The 17,596-nt window shown below is 45.6% G+C and overlaps 1 protein-coding gene across 2 annotated transcripts in view; it reads left to right on the top strand.

Annotated features, from left to right (window-relative positions):
• PUF60 (poly(U) binding splicing factor 60) overlaps window positions 1-17,596 on the top strand; it is a 2,163,680-nt gene that overhangs the window by 1,969,232 nt on the left and 176,852 nt on the right. The window lies entirely within an intron of this gene.

Raw genomic sequence — 17,596 nt, 5'->3', positions numbered from 1 at the left:
TACCCATCTACAACCCTTTTTACCCTTGGGTGGAAGGCAAGACGGTCAGTGAACAAAAGCAGATTTAGAAGGGTAATTTTTCTGAAACTGTGGAACAGGAGAAACAGAAATGTTTCAACTCCTGCAAGGCTTTGCCTTATCCTTGAGAGATGTAAAACGTTCACAGCAGCAGTAACAAAAAGATAGGGTACATCCAGTAATTTGGCCTTAATGTCATGAGGTAATGCCTGAAAATGAAGCAGAGTAATGCCTCCTAATAGAACCATATGCAGCAGCCCTGGAAGAAGCATCAGTTGCATCATAACTGCACTTAAGAGTGACAGGCAACTTGAGAGGTAGAACCCAACAAGGAAAGGGCTGAAGCCTTCCCCTCAGAATCAGGAAGGTCAGAAATAATTTGAAAAACTTGAGAAAGGAGGGCTAAAACATACCTGGTCATATGAGTGTGGTAATTAATAGCTCTAAAAGGCAGGGTGGCAGCAATATAGACCTTTTTGTCCAGTCTGTCCAGGCCTTACTATCCGCCTCTGAAGGAAGCAGTTTGGTAGAGGGCAACAGTTTGGAAGGTTTCAGAGGAGACGGGCACCACAAAAGGATCATCAACAGTGCATTTATATAGATATTTACAATCTTCAGGCACTTTGTAAACTCTGTCAAGTTTCTTAGGAGCTGGAGGCTGAGAATTAGAGGCTACAGAAGCTGCTGAAAAGGTATCCAGGAAGGCATCCAGAACTAGAGGAACAGCAGAGAGCTTAGGAGAAGCCATTTGGAGGGAGCTCATAATACTTGATCTGGATATCAGGAACTTAAGAACAAGTCCCACTTGAATTGTATCAGACACAAAATAGTGTGGGACTAATAGAATTATTTTTCTTTGAACCATAGTCCAACAGGGAAGGGATCTGGGAAGGGTAGGCTAATGGCTCTTCACCAGAATCCAGATCCTTTTCAGAGGAATCCTGCTCCCTAGGTTTCTTAAGAAGTGTGGAAGACCAGGGAGGGGCAGGCACAGAGACCCCTTCAGGAGACTTTAAAGTTATTGAAGTGTTAGACCACCCTTGAGTAAAATCCTGACATTCCATTCTCATTGGAGATCCTCAACTGCCGGGGAAATACCCCCCCCCCCCTTCCCCGTGAGAGGTTTGAATGAAAAACCATGCAAGGGTCGGAACCTTATTGACGCTTTGTAAGCGTAGTAGGGATTTCCTCCCCCACTAAGATCTTCAGAATCCCCCTTGGCTACTCGGATATAATCAGCTGAGGTTCCCTGTAACTGTCTGGAGCAGATGTTTGGAAAGTTTTTCTGAGGATGTGTTAAAAATTGGATCCATGCTGGCCTCCAGTGTCACAGCAGAGGAATCTGAGGCAATGACCAGACAGTCCTTCAGGCTTTCACTATCCTCAAGATGAACGATCAGAGGAGGCTGGACAGCAGCCATATTGTGCCTGAGTTGTTTGGCCTTTTTTCTGGCCGATGGCTGACGCTCAGGACACAGGAATACTGTGCCTTAGCTCCCTGAGCTAACAGCTTAAGATGCTGTTTTTCAAGGTAAATAGATGACGAGAGGCAGCTATGTAGGATCGTAGGGACAAACACTTGGCAGATAGAACACTGCTTATGGTTGTGGGATGCACCTAGACAGAAGAGTCTGGTTGTGGTGATCTTTTTTGGGGAATCTGCCTCCCACATTTGACAGTTTCCCTTTCTGGATGACAAAAGCCAACAACACTAAAAATGAGAGAAAGATAGGGAAGAACCTTAACAGGGCACTTATCTGAAAAATAGCATGGTAACCAGCACATAAGAAAGGCATTCAGACCGCTGTTCAGTGATGGTATTTGGACTACTGGCAAAAAGTTCTGAAGTGTGTGCATCTGTACATCACCTTTATGTTCTATGCCGTACATGGGGAGCATACATATGACATTTGGTGCCTGTAGATAATGGCTGAACGTTGGTCTATCCTTGGTAGGAGTTCCCTTAAGTTAGGAATACTGCAACAATGATATGAAAGGACATCTGCTCCTATTGGTTCAGTTATGAGAAGCTTTGCTCAGTTATTCTCAGAAACTACCAAAAAATGTTAAAGCTGAGGTTGTTGAATTCTCTCTTGGACAAAGATGAGTTATTTGAGACCTCTTCTGCTGAGATCCTTGAAACATTGATGAGATGGAAATTAATTCAAGGGGTCGCTCAGATTTTTCAAACCTCCCTTTCAGTTTTTAGTATAAACTTTCCTTTTTCATGATCCTTTTCCAAGAAGCAAAGTAACCATCTCAAGAAAGTTCTAACAAGCAAAGTTTCAAAAAGCATGACAGGGCGGCTCGAAGAAAGAGGGAGCCTTCCAAAACCAAGAACAGTCCGAAAGTTGGGATGAATTTGTCTTTTCTATCCCAGCTACCCTCTGCCACAGTGGCATTAGATTACATAAGTTAAGTGGGTTCTGAGACTTACCCAAAGGTGTACAGATGGCAATTAGAATCCTTTCCCCCTTTTCAGGGGAGTCCTCCCCATCCTTCCAACCAGGCATCCCTGTTTACTTCTAGTTTAGAGCAGATGTTGGCTTGGGGTGATCTAACGTGGGCCTTTAGCTCAGATGGGCAAGGGTTTCTGTTCAACGATTTTTCTGGCATCAAAGAGGAAACTTTGGAGCTCAGTCCTAGAATCGCCTTTCTCAATGTTCTTGTTAAAATACCAACATTTACAATTTAACCCTTCAGATCATGTTACTTCTTATATTCTCCTGCATCATCATGGTAACATTGTACCTAAAAGATGTTTATCACATTCCAGTTTGCAAGAAATTCAAGTGTTTAAATTATTTTGTGTCTGGCTTACATTGTCAATTTTGTCTTGCCCTTTTTTTCTGTCCACTGAACCAAGAGTATTTGTTCCTGGTTCCAGTGATTGCTCACTGCAGGCGTCTTTCCATAATTGGACAATTGTCAAGCTTCCCTGACATGGGTCATGAAATTCTTGTATGGTCTGGGGTTGCAGAAAGTCTCATCCTTTCCCAATCACTTTTTTTTCAGGGATATCTTCTAATTAGATTCATCCCTGGGAATAACTTGTCTTCCACTGGACAGAGAAAAACAGTGCAAGGAAATCTTCCTACACTTCTCCGAACTGTTAGACTTTTACCAAGGAATATGTCATGATTTTTGATGTCTGTGATTGTGATGATACCCTTAGCTAGACTGCATATGAAAAGAGTTCAGTAATACTTAAGATCAGCCTGGACTCTGCAGCATCACCCCCTTATCTTTTCATATTCCAATTCTGGGATTTGTCAGAAGGGAGTCATTTGGTAAGTTTACTAGTTATCTACCAGTCCAGATCTTCTGATCTCCTTTCATTCTCCCTCCCATTCTATCACAACAGATGTTTCAGGCTTTACAAAGGGGCAATATATAAAGGGGTGAAAATCATGATCTGTGGAACTCCAAGGACTGACAAGCATATAAATGTCAAACTTTGGCAGTTATCAGTACTTCAATAGCTTTAAATCATCTCTGGTCCCCACAACCTTTGCAAGTTTTCACAGACAATATCACAGTGATGTGGTAAATAAACAAGGGAATACCAAATTGTATCCCCTTTACAGACATTTCTGTGATACCTTGGGAAGGTAGCTTCTCCATGATTGTGATCTGACTCTTCAGGCTTCATACATTTAATCATAACATGGTGTTGTAGCAGACTAGCTGAACAGGACCGGGACACCCCCTGTGACTGGAAATTGCACCTGGAGCTTTTCCAGGAAGTCATCCAACTTGCCTCCTTTCAAAACAGGCCGATAAAAGAAATTCTGTTCCAGGATTCCTTGTAGACAGGCCTGGAAGACCAATGCCTTCTTATTTGCATGGACAGGAATGTTTCCATATGACTTTCAGCTGTTATCCAGGGTTATTCAAAAGCTCCAGAGGGCCACTCCAAAGATTGTGGTGGTGATTCCCTTTTTGGTCCAGGCAGCAGTGGATGTTACTGTTTCAGTAATAACTTAGTTGGGATTTCTTGCTGTGGAAGGCCTTGGTCACCCTGAATACCAGAGACTTTAATCCTCTCATTTTAGCCTGGTAGACACCCCATCCTCCATCAGAATGTCAAGGTATAAGGGTCATTGGCTGGTGCCATGTTTTCAGTTTTCTTGCCATCTGAGTTGATTTATATCTTTGCAGTGTTTGTTGATCCAAATCCAGAACATAGATCAGCAAAGATAAGTACCCTGTTAGGAAACTATTGTCTTTTCCTCAGTTTAAATAGTATTAGATGCCATTAGTCAAGTGAAATGTTTTCCTAGAGTGTGGGAAACAAATCCCTCATTGGTACTTGCACACACCTTTTTGCTTGGGCCTGGAGCACAATGTGCCCAACTGTACCTAGTGTGCCCTTTTGAATTGCACAGCTGTAGAATGCAGGGCTGAATCCTTAAAAAAATTCTTAAGAATAGAAAAGGGAGTATTCATGGTCTTCACTCACTGTGGCATCCATTGGTCAGACTGCTTCAGGTTTTCCTCACAGGAAGAAGCATCAGAAGAGAGAAGGTGCCAGCCAGTGTGTTGCAGTCTAATAGTTGACCCAGGTTCATGATCATCAAAGGAGGAGAGAGACTTTCACAGTCTTTGCCAATGACAGAGTGTGTGTCTGTGTGGAATCTGCTATGATGTTCATTGTGCATACAGCTGCAGTAATCACATATGGGTTCTCTGCCGTCAGGCGGTCCCTCGGTCGGCCGAATTCCAAAGTCTAGGTCCGGCGTCGGTTGTTGTCGCTCTCCTTCCTGACGTCAGTGCGGCAGGGGTATATAAGACACAGCCGACGCCATTTTCTTCAGTCTTTTTTGCCGCGCGGTGCCCGAAGCAGAAACAGTTCGCAAGTGCCGGTCGGCCAGCTCCTGAATTTACAAAAAATTGGAAACCAAAGTCTTGATTAAAGCTAAGTACCCCGTTGGGGAAACTTTTCTTGCCTCAGACCGATGTCAGAAAAAGTTAACAATTGTATTTCTTGTGGGAAGCAAATGGATTTCCATTCCCTCTGCATACCTTGTTTAGGCCCAGACCACGACGTCTCGGGCTGTCGCTTTTGCACGACTTTCAATAAGCGCACTATTAAGCGTCGGGCGGAGTTCGCCCAACACTTTTTTGGTATAGCCTTTGATTATAAAATGTCGTTGGAGACTCCGACTACCATTTTGTCCAAAAAATGCAAGGACAAGGACCGACACGCGAGGCCCGCGGTCCCCACGCCAAAACCGGCTCCACGTGGTCCGGTTCTCAGCGAGACGCCTATGCAGTCCCTGACTACCGACGACCCTTCTTTGGCGGTGTCTCCTGTAACCGAGACCGCAGGAACCTCGGCCCATACCCAGACTACAACCACCGAAGCCACTGTGAGCGTTGAGCCTCCAAATGTGGACAGGTCCACTTCCACCCATGGTGTCTTTAGACTCTCATCTTCCTTTTCCATTAAGGCCTTTACTAAGTCCAAATCAGCCAGGCATCCCAAGAGGTCTGTTGCACAGGGTCCATCTCCAGGCCCCATGCCTAAAAAGCAGATGCTTAAAATGGCTGAGGATTTAATTACTCTTATCAGGGGTTCCCAACCCCCTCCAGACAAGAGACCCAGAGTGGAGGAAGATTCTCCCTCTTCTGATCAGGGCTCCATTTTTTTCAGAACATTCTGATGTAGAGGAACACTCTTACTCCCCTTTTGAAGATTCTGATGCAGAGCAGTCAATTCCTTCTGTATCTCCTCCTGAGGATTTTTCTTTTGGAGAAACCTTGCACACCTTGAGGGAACACTTCCATTGGGAAGGCCAAGACTTTTCTGATTCCGAGAAAAGACTTGGGGAATTTCTTTTGTTACCTCAACACAGACCTCTGGCGATACCTCCTGTCTTGGACATTCTTGATGATGTTTATTCGGAGGCTTGCCTTAATCCGGATTCCCTGCCTCCTGCCCCAGTCAAGCCTGATAGGTACTACAGAGTCCCTAGCTCTCGCCAATTTCTTTACAAAGGCCATGATGCTGACCCTGAAACCATTTCTCAAGGCCCCAAGGGAATGAAGGCCTCTACTGCTAAGAATCCACTACCTTCCGAAAGAGAGTCAAGATCCTTAGAAAGGTGGGGAAAAAAGGTATATACCTCAGTCACCCTAGCCATGAGGGCCTTAAATTGCCAGTTTCATATGCTTAAATATCAGCAGTTTCTGTTATCACAACTAAGAAATAAAATGTCTCAAACCTGAACAACCAGATTTGAAGGAGTTGCAGGATATGGTGCATGGTGCAGAACAAGTGGGTAAACACACCTTACAATGTGGCTGTGATGCCCTAGAGGCCTCAAGTAGAGCTGCTGCTACAGGTTCAGTCATTCGTAGACATGCATGGCTTAGGGAACAAATCTTGCCTGATCATGTAAAAGCTAAACTACTAGATGCTCCTTTACAAAAGGATGTGCTATTTGGTACTAATGCTGAGGAGATACTACGAAAAATGGAAGAAAAAGCCAAATCTATGCAAACTGTCAAAGCTTTTCTGCAGGTTCAACCACCACGTTTTAGCAGAAATTGGCCTTCTAAAAACTGGTCCTTTCCAGCCACGGACAAGCCCCAAAGAGGTAGATACAGACACACAAGGGGCAGAGGACAATCACAAGGATCATATAGAGGCAGGCAATGGCAAACTCCAGCACCAAGAGGTGGCGCAGACAATGCACAACAACACAGGAAACAAACCCAATGACTTCCTCCTCTCCATGCCAAGCAAATCTCAGCTGGCAGCACCCTTGGGAGGAAAGCTGGCATTATTTACAAGAAATTGGCATATTGTCACAACAGACAAATGGATCCTGGACGTTATAAACAGAGGCTACAGATTTCATTTTCACACTTCCAAAAATGAGAGGCATGCCAAACCTGCCACACAATCAAAGGGCAGAGGCACAACTACAAATTTCGAAGCTCGTAGATATGAAAGCTATTCAAGAGGTACCTACTCACGAACAAGGCCAAGGTTTTTATTCCAGGCTGTTTCTGGTACCAAGGAAAGGAACCGACTGGAGACCCATTTTGGACTTATCCATCCTAAACACATTCTTATTTGTACCAAAATTCAAGATGCTAACATTACAGCAGCTTCTTCCCATGCTGGGCAAGGAGATTTGGCTGGTAACATTGGACCTCAAGGAGGCATACATGCATGTCCCAATCAGACAAAGTTGCAGAAGGTACCTCAGATTTCTTGCAGGTTCAATCCACTATCAATTCTCTGCATTGCCCTTTGGCTTATCTACTGCGCCCAGAGTATTCACGAAATGCCTGGCATCAGTAATTGCCTACTGCAGACTTCAAGGGATACAAATTTACCCTTATTTGGACGACTGCCTGATCCAGGCGGACAGCAAGCGCATACTTCTGGAGCATCTGGCTTGTGCAACACGGTTACTGAATTCTCTGGGATACACAATCAACAAAGCGAAATCCAGGCTAACACCATCTCGGAAAATAACTTTCTTGGGTGCCAACTTGGACACAAACACCCAGATGGCCTATCTTACGCCAGAAAAACAGGGGCAACTAACTCAGTACTTCAAAATACTAGCAAATTGCACCAGGCTTACTGCAAGGAAAATCCTGCAGGCTCTGGGCTTCATGGCATCTTGCATTCTTTTAATCCCATGTGCAAAGTTGCATATGAGGAAACTTCAATGGTACCTAAAAAACCTATGGTCTCAACACAGCCACAGTTTGGAAACAATAATACCAATAATTCCATGTTTGCAAAAGGAATTTCTATGGTGGGCCCAAGCATGTCAAACAAACACAGATCTCCCATTCTGCAAGCCTCAAGCAAATCAAGTCATCACAACAGACGCCTCAGATTACGCCTGGGGCACATGACAGACAGGTGCATTCAGGGCAAATGGTCCCAAAAGGAAAAGCACCTTCACATCAATCAAAAAGAAATGCTAGCAGTGATAAATGCAATTACAGCTTTCAAAGACCTCCTGCATCCAGGACAATTATTGATAAGAACAGACAACACCACAGTAATGTGGTACATAAACAAACAAGGAGGAACACATTCATATCCCCTGTGCAGACTAGCCATGACACTTTGGAACTTGGCTCGGGAATGGCAAATCGAACTTCAAGCACAGTACTTGCCAGGTTTGGAAAACACGCTGGCAGACAATCTAAGCAGAAATATGACAGATCCTCACGAATGGAAGTTGCATCCTCAAGTGTTTACAAAGATAATCCAAGCGTGGGGGAGGCCAGACATAGATTTCTTCGCCTCCCACAGGAATCATCAATTGGAAAAGTTTTGTTCAAGGATCTTTCATCCAAAGGTCTGGAGAGTGGACGCCCTTTCATTCAGTTGGACAGCATGGACAGTTTACGCTTTCCCACCTCTACCTCTTCTGCCCAAGGTGCTCTTGAAAGCAAGAGCAGACAGACCGAAGATGATACTGATTGCTCCAGACTGGCCAAGACAACACTGGTACCCAATCCTGAGGAGCCTAACACATACTCCTCCCTGGCACCTACCTCTAATGCCTCTTCTGCTCACTCAGCACAACTACAAAATTCTTCACAGTCAGCTGAAAACACTCAACCTCGCTGCATGGAAAATTGCATAACACCACAACAGACTCTACTGCCCAAGGAGGTGCAGGATGTCATTTTGGAGGCCAGAAGGCCATCTACTAGAAAGGCTTACTCCGCAAAATGGAAACGGTTTTGCTCTTGGAATGAGAAAAAAGGCCAGGACCCTAGAAAACTGAATTTGCCTCTGGTATTACAGTATCTAGCTGAGCTGCTGAACAGTGGACTTTCTTTTTCCTCCATAAAAATCCATGCCTCAGCCATTTCTGCAGAATTCAACACGGATCCACCCTTATTCTCTCACCCACTCCTTAAGACAGTTCCTCAGAGGGGCTAAGAATATAAGACCTCCAAGGAAACAACCAGTGCCAGCCTGGGATCTTAATTACATTCTAGAAAAATTAACATTGCCTCCTTTGAACCAGCTGCCTCAGCAGATTTGCAATATTTATCCTGGAAAACAGCTTTCCTTCTGGCCATTACCTCAGCTCGTAGGGTTTCGGAACTACAAGCCCTCATGGCTGTGCAGCCCTTTCTCATCTTCCATCAGGACAGGGTTTCCCTTCGAACCAACCCGTCATTTATGCCTAAAGTGGTATCCAGGGTAGCTTTAAACCAAGCCATACACTTACCTACCTTTTACCCCAATCCTCAAAACAAAGGGGAAAGGCTGTTACACTCCTTAGACATCCATAGACAGCTGCATTATTATTTGGACAGAACAAAGCCTTTCAGGAAATCAGAACAACTTTTTGTGTTCTATGCTGTAGGGGCTCAAGGGAAGCCAGTTACCAAACAGACAATTTCTAAATGGATAGGTCACTGCATTCGGTTTTGTTACTCCTATCATGGAAAACCTGTCCCTACAGGCATCAGATCACACTCCACCAGGGCCACAGCTACCTCTACAGCCTTCCTCAGAGGAGTTCCTACCAAAGATATTTTGGAGTCAGCCACTTGGAGTTCTGTGCATACCTTCACAAAACACTACCATCTGCCTTTATACTCCAAAACTAGAGCAGGCTTTGCCACTGCTGTGTTGCAGGGCATTCTGGCTCAACCCAGTTCCACCTAGTGCCTACCACCCTGTGCGTAGCTTTGGGATTCTACCCATATGTGATTACTGCAGCTGTATGCACGATGAACATAGTACAGTTTTGTACCTACCATAAATGTAGATGTTCGAGTGCTAATACAGCTGCAGTACAGGTTTCCCTCCCTCCTTCCCCTCTAGGTAAAGGCATGGTGCCTAACCCCTCTTCATACAACCTGATTGGGTTATCCTTCTATGGTATATTTGCTGGCAACTACTGATTTTTGATTATATTGCATTGCATGTATACAAATCTAATTTATGTATTGCCTTCCTTCTGGGGGCACCTGACATCTGGGGCAAGAAAGACTGAAGAAAATGGCGTCGGCTGTGTCTTGTATACCCCTGCCGCACTGACGTCAGGAAGGAGAGCGACAACAACCGACGCCGGACCTAGACTTTGGAATTCGGCCGACCGAGGGACCGCCTGACGGCAGAGAACCCATATGTGATTACTGCAGCTGTATTAGCACTCGAACATCTACATTTATGGTAGGTACAAAACTGTACTTTTTCAGCCCCCTTGATGTCTGTGCTGGCTGAAGGACTCTGGGTATTGGACGGGTTTATGGTTGCTTTGCAGATCCTGGCTTCCGACTCCTGGTCCATTCCAACATTAAGGGAGGATGGTGTCCCTAGAGCTTCAGAGGAATCCTCACCTGACTGACTGCAGCCTGCTGCCGCCTGGGCTGACATCTTGATGGCACGCCCAAGTCCGGATGCAAAGCCAAGTGAATGAAGGCTGTTTCCAGCTTGCCTATGCCTTCTGGGTCTCAGTCACACCAAACCTATGTTAGGCTGGATGAGGGATCTCATGAATTTCTTGAGATCTAGGCAGCAAAGTCCTGATAAGACTCAGCATCATCTCCTGGAAAAAGCAAGAGGGGCCCCACCTCCCTCCAGAGTCTTCTGATTTTTATGACTTTTGAGGGTGAGCTTGCATATATTGACTATATTTTTGCAGGGTAGTATGCCGACTCTGAGTCTGATGAAAATCTTGAATCAGCTTCCACCACCTGACGATTCTTCCTTCGGAGAGATCCTCCCAAAGATGAGAGAGTTCTTCATTTGGGGACCCAAGATTGTCTACAGTCTAAGAGTTGGAGAATTAGACTTCCTAAGCACAAATCTCTAACCATTCCTCCAGTATTAGAATATGTTCTTCGTGTTTCTTTGTTGCAGCCATCACATTTGGATTATCCTTGCCAGGGTAGCCCTCGGCTGGCCCGAATACCAGAGACTTAGTATTTCTGCGTTGGTTGGTGTCGCTTGAGGACTGACGGCAGGTCATCAGTGGTATAAAGGAAGGCAGCCGACACCATTACATCAGTCTTTCTTGCCATGGAGCCTGAAGCAGTTCGCATGAGTGCTGGTCGGCCGCTACCTGAGTTTTCGTTTCTGAATTGAAGTAGACGTCTTCTAAAGCTAAGTACCCCATTGAGGATCCTTTTTTCTTGCACTAACTGATGTCAGAAAGTTAATAATTATCTCGCATGTGGAAAGCAAATACCACACCGAGATTTCCACTCTTACTGCGTCACTTGTCTAGGCCCAGACCCCGACATCCCCCTTTGTCGCTTCTGTGCTTTAACGCCAGAACTGTCAGTCCTCGGGCCCTTATTGTAGCCAGATATTTTAGTTTACAGTCCTCTGATTCCGATATGGCTTCGGTAAGCCATCCAACAGCAGATCTTCCGAAAAAGCGTAAAGATAAAGACAGACAGACCGCACAGGTCAAAACCTTCCGACGACGCTATCGTTAAGCTAGTAGTCAGTCCTCCGGTACTCAGTAAGGCATTTTTGCAGCCCCTGATGCCTGCTTCATTTGATTCGCAGGCCACTACCGAGACCCTTTCGGAGTCTGGTATGCCACAGAACTCTTCTTCGTTTAAGGATCCTGCAGTCGTCTGTACCTTGAATGGGTCTGGAGCCGCTGAGCAGGCACCGGCTTCCGAGGAAGTCCTTTGCACCACCGAATCTCAACACAAACCTACGCCTTCTTTTGTGACTACCGTTCTTTTGAAAACAACCGAGTTCCTTAGGCCTAGCGTTCGAACCACACCCAAGAAACCTACTACCCACTCTCAGGTGCCTGCTACCTTGCCTCAGTCTCAAATGCTTAAAATGGCAGAAGACCTTATCATGCTGATTAGGAGAAGCCAAGCCACTCCCTCAAAAAGGAAGAGCGATCTGTCTCCAATAGTTTTGTCTGAACAAGAGTCAGATGAATCTGATGCAACTGACTATGAAGGCATGCAGCCCCTTTCCACTTATGAGGATTCTGATGCAGAGGAATCCATTCCTTCAGCCTCTCCCCCAGAGGATTTTTCCTTTGGGGAAACCCTGCATATCTTAAGGGAGCATTTTCAATGGGAGAGTCAGGGCTACCCTCAGTCTAAAAAGAGAGAGAGGGAATTCCTAGATCTTCCACAACACAGACCCTTAGCCATCCCCCCAGTCCTGGTTGTGGTGGATGATGTTTTCCTTGAATCCAGCTTGACTCCAAACACCCTCCCTCCTGCTCCCAGAAAACCAGAGGGGTATTACCGAGTCCCTGACGTACACAAATATCTTTTTAAAAATCCTACAGCTGATCCTGAGGTCTTTTCTCAAGGGCCAAAAGGGATTAAAGCAACCTCTGCTAAGAGTCCCACCCCCTCAGACAGGGATTCCCGAGCATTAGACAGATGGGGTAAAAAAGTATATACCTCAGCTACTCTTGTTATCAGGGCACTAAATTGTCAGTTCCATATGCTTATGTCAGCAACATACCTTGGAACTCCTCAAACAAAAAATGTCCTCCTTTTCTGCATGGGCAGAATCTAAAGATTTACAAGACTTAATGCATTCTGCAAGTCAAGTAACTAAACACCCTTTGCACTGCAGTTTTGATGCCCTAGAAATGTCTTGCAGGACAGCAGTCACTGGATCTGTCATTAGAAGACATGCATGGCTTAAGGAACAACCCCTGCCAGACTATGTCAAATCTAAATTGTTGGATGCACCCTTGCACAAAAATAACTTATTTGGCACTAAGGCAGAAGAGGTCTTAAAGATGGAAGAAAAAGCAAAATCTATGCAAACAACTAAAGATTACTTACAGGTCCAGCCCCCTAGGTTCAGCAGGCATTTTCCTTCCAAGCACTGGTCCTTTCCTGCTCCAAGTAAACAGGTCCAGCTTGGGCCCCGTGGAAACAGACCTCCAGACAGCAGCCCCTGGGAATGCAAAGAACTAAGCAGTGGAATACCTCCACTTCAAAACCAGGGAGGTCTAAGCCACCTCCTTATGGTAAGAACTCACAATGACTCGCCTCCTCCCTACCTTTCTTCTGCCCACCTTCACATACCCCTAGGAGGAAACCTTGCCTTTCACTCAAGCACCTGGGCCACCATTACCAAGGACCAGTGGATTCTGAACATTGTGTCTCAGGGATACAAATTCTCCTTCCACACCCAAAAGGGTTCCCAGATCTATCACCAAATCAGTGGGCAGAGGCTCACCCCAGGGTACTGCTGAAAATAAGGGAGGAAAAACCCAGGACCATTCTCGTAGCTCTAGACTGGCCCCGACAGCACTGGTACCCCTTGCTGCAGAGCCTGTCCCAGCTGCCTCCATGGCATCTTCCTCTCATTCCAAACCTCCTAACCCAGAGGGAAGGGGAATTCATGCACCCCCAAATGCAGACACTCAGTTTGGCAGCTTGGCTTATTCCATAACCCTGGACCAATCTGCCATCCTCAGTAAACAGGTTCTGGATGTTATCCATGAGGCCAGACGCCCTAGCACCAGAAAGTCTTATGCAGATAAATGGCAAATGTTCTGCACCTGGATCCAGGCTAAGGGGGCCAATACGGCACAGCCCTCCATCCCTCTCATCCTGGATTACTTAGCTGACCTACTACACAGTGGTCTCTCTTTCTCCTCTGTAGAAAATTCATGCCTCTGCTATTTCCACTCATTTTCCTACTGAGCAGCCTCTCTTCTCTATTCCTTGACTGCCTCCACCCATTTCCTCAGCTTTGAGAATCTACCCAACTGTGATGACTGCAACACTGAAACACGAAGAACATAGTACAGTTGTGTACAGTTACCATAAATGTAGATGTTCGAGTGTATTCACTGTTGCAGTCCTGGTTTCCCTCCCTCCATCCCCCTTTTTTCTCTTTTTCCTTTTGTTACCCTTCTTCCTTGATGTTCTTCATCTCACATTGCTGCAGTCCTTACACCTGGGGTAGTCCGCTGTCCTCGGTCGGCCCGAATATCAAAGTATAAGGCTGACGTCGGTCAAGGCGCATTTGACTGACATCAGGACGTCAGGGTACAAATGCGCATGACCGACGTCATATCCTCAGTCTTTTTTGCCGCATGGTCCGATGCAGAAGCAGTATTGCAAGTGCCGGTTGGCGTTCTGAAATTTTTCGATTTCGGAGTTTCAGACCGAGTCAAAGTTGGCTAAGTACCCCGTTGGGGAATATTTTGTTTTTTCTTGCCTCAGTGGTTTACCGGATGTCAGAAAAAGTGAATAATTGTATTTCTTGTGGGAAACAGATACCGCATAGAGACTATCATACTTTGTGTATTCCTTGTTTAGGGCCTGAGCACGACGTTGTTGGGTGTCGCTCTTGTGCTAGATTCAATAAGCGCACTATAAAGAGGAGATTAGATTGTGCCAGGTTAGTCTTCGAAGCGGTGCAATTATAAAATGCCGTCGGATGCTCCGCCCGCTTCTTCAAGAAGCGCAAGGACAAAGCAGTGAAGCCTAGGCTAGAAGAACCGTCCGTGCGGACGCCGGTTCTTTAGAGGTGTCGGTGGAGCCGGTGGTTCCACCGGAGGTTTCTTTGGGATCCCAGGGAGAGACTTTGTTATTGCAGGATGTGGCCTCTCAGGAGGCAGGTCAGGGTGATGGGGCTTCTCAGGTTACTATACTCCCCTCCCTGCCTAGGGTGGTTAGGCCCTCTCCTTCTGTTTCCAAGGCTTCTCCTAGAGGCAGGCCAGGTTTAGCTTCAGTTGGTGTCACCCCTAGTTCTTCTGGAACTGTGCCCAAGAAGCATATGCTTAAAATAGCAGAAGATTTGATTACTTTGATTAGGGGTTCTTTGTCCCCTCCTGATAAGAGACCTAGGGTGGAGCCTGAGCTAGGGAGTTTTGAGCAGGCTTCGATGTTTCAGAGTCTTCGGCTGAAGACTTGCAGGAGTACTCTCCTTATTCTGATTCTGATGTGGATGATTCTACTCCTTCTGCTTCTCCTCCTGAGGATTTTTCTTTTTCAGAAACTCTTCATTCCATGAGGGAGCATTTTAAGTGGGAAGGTCAGGACTTCTCTGATTCCAGGAAAAGGCTTAGGGAATTTTTGTTTTTACCCCAGCATAGGCCTTTGGCTATACCTCCTGTTTTGGATGTAGTGGAAGATGTTTTACAGAGGCTTCTCTTAATCCTGATTCTTTGCCTCCTGCTCCTGTTAAACCGGATAGGTATTACAGGGTGCCTGAAGCTCATAAGTATCTTAAGAGTCCTAGGGCAGACCCAGAAACTGTTAGCCAGGGGCCTAAAGGTGTTAAGGCTTCTGTTGTCAAGAATCCGGTTCCTGCAGATAAAGAGGCCAGGGCCTTGGATAGATGGGGAAAGAAAGTTTATACTTCTTCCACTCTAGCTATGAGGGCTTTGAATTGCCAGTTTCACATGTTGAAATACCAAAACTATCTCCTTTCACAATTGAAGTCTAAGGTTGATGCTCTGGCGGAAGGTATTGATTGTAAAGAGTTACAAGATTTAGTACATGTTTCTGAACAGGTGGGTAAGCATTCTTTGCAATGTGGTTTTGATGCTGTACAGGCCTCGTCTAGGGTGGATAGATGGGGAAAGAAAGTTTATACTCAGGTTGATGCTCTGGCGGAAGGTATTGATTGTAAAGTTACAAGATTTAGTACATGTTTCTGAACAGTTGGGTAAGCATTCTTTGCAATGTGGTTTTGATGCTGTACAGCCCTGCTAGGGTGGCTGCCACTGGGTCAGTTCTTCGCAGGCACGCCTGGCTGAGGGATCAAAATTTATCTGACCATGTTAAAACAAGGATTTTAGATGCTCCTTTACAATCTGATGTGTTGCTTGGTTCTCCTGTTGAGGCAGTTTTAAAGAAAATGGAAGACAAGGCTAAGTCTATGCAGACTGTTAAAGATTTTTTGCAGGTTCAGCCTCCAAAGTTTAGTAGAAATTGGCCTACTAAAGGGTGGACGTATCCTTCTTATGATTCCCAGTCTAGGGGTAGATCTAGACGTGGAAGGGGCAGAGCTCAGGGCTCTTTCAGGCCTAGAACAGGGAGTTCTCCTGCACAGTCTTCAGGTGAGGGCAGGGGTCAGTCCTTTCGTAAACAGACCCAATGACCTACCTTTTCAGCTGCCAGAGCCTTCTCGTCTGGCAGCACCTTTGGGAGGAAGGTTGGCACTTTTCAAAGAAAATTGGAGTTTAATTACCCAAGACAGATGGGTATTGGATATCATACACCACGGTTACAGGTTTTATTTCCATACCTTGCCTCCTTTCAGAGGCATGCCAGACGTTCCTCCTCAACAAAGAATAGAGGCTCACAAGCAAATTTCTCTGTTACTTCAACTAGGGGCCATACAGCCGGTCCCTATGCCAGAAGTGGGCCTAGGATTTTATTCTCGCCTGTTCCTCGTACCAAAGAAGGGGAACACGTGGAGACCAATTTTGGATTTATCTATCCTCAACACTTATCTGGACATTCCCAAGTTCAAAATGTTGACGTTACAACAGCTTTTACCTCTGCTGGGCAAAGATCATTGGATGGTAACTTTGGATCTCAAGGAGGCTTACCTTCATGTTCCTATCAGACTAAGTTGCAGGAAGTATCTGCGTTTTCGAGCTGGGATTTCTCACTATCAGTTCTCTGCATTGCCCTTTGGCTTATCTACTGCGCCCAGAGTGTTCACGAAAGTTCTGGCTCCAGTGATAGCTTTCTTCAGGCTAAAAGGAATACAGATCTATCCTTATTTGGACGATTGCCTGATTCTGGCTCAAGGAAGGGAAGAGCTTCTTCATCATTTGGAATATGTGATAGCAGTGCTAAGATGCCTGGGGTATTCTGTGAACGAAATAAAGTCCAGTCTAGTACCCTCTCAGGACATGTGCTTTCTGGGTGTAAGACTGAATACAGCATCCCAGATGGCCTTTTAGACCCCGGACAAACAAAAGAATCTTTCCCTTTACTTCCATCAACTATCTCATCAGTCCGGGCTGACTGCAAGGACAGTCCTTCAAGCCTTAGGGTTCATGGCATCTTGTATTCTGGTGCTTCCCAATGCCAAACTGCATATGAGGAAGCTGCAATGGTATCTTAAGAATGTATGGACACAGCACTGCCAGGATCTGGACACTGTCATTCAAATAATACCTTGCATTCAAAAGGAATTTTTGTGGTGGGCTCAGGAATGTCACCTAAACAAGGGACTCTCTGTGACCCGGCCAGAGGCGAGTCAGATTCTAACGACAGATGCCTCAGACAAAGCTTGGGGAGCTCATCTAAATGGAAAGTGGATACAAGACAAGTGGCCTGCCAGACTACAACATCTACATATCAACCTGAAGGAGATGTTAGCAGTCCAGTTTGCATTAATAGCTTTCAAGGATTTACTTCTTCCAGGGCAGGTGTTGATTCTAACAGACAACACAACTGTCATGTGGTACATCAACAAGCAAGGGGGAACACATTCTTATCCTCTATGCAGGCAAGCAATGATTTTGTGGGAGACTGCTCTCAGTTTACAGCTCAATCTTCAGGCAAGGTTTCTGCCGGAGCACAGAACTCCTTAGCAGATGTGTTGAGCAGGCGAATTATGGATCCCCACGAGTGGAAATTGGATCCTCATGTATTT

The sequence above is a fragment of the Protopterus annectens genome, chromosome 3.part1 (genome assembly GCF_019279795.1).
Source record: "Protopterus annectens isolate FY-2018-M chromosome 3.part1, PAN1.0, whole genome shotgun sequence".
NCBI classification, from domain to species: Eukaryota; Metazoa; Chordata; order Ceratodontiformes; family Protopteridae; genus Protopterus; species Protopterus annectens.
The sequence above is the reverse complement of the archived record's forward strand: the minus strand, read 5'-3'. Positions and strand labels throughout refer to the sequence as shown.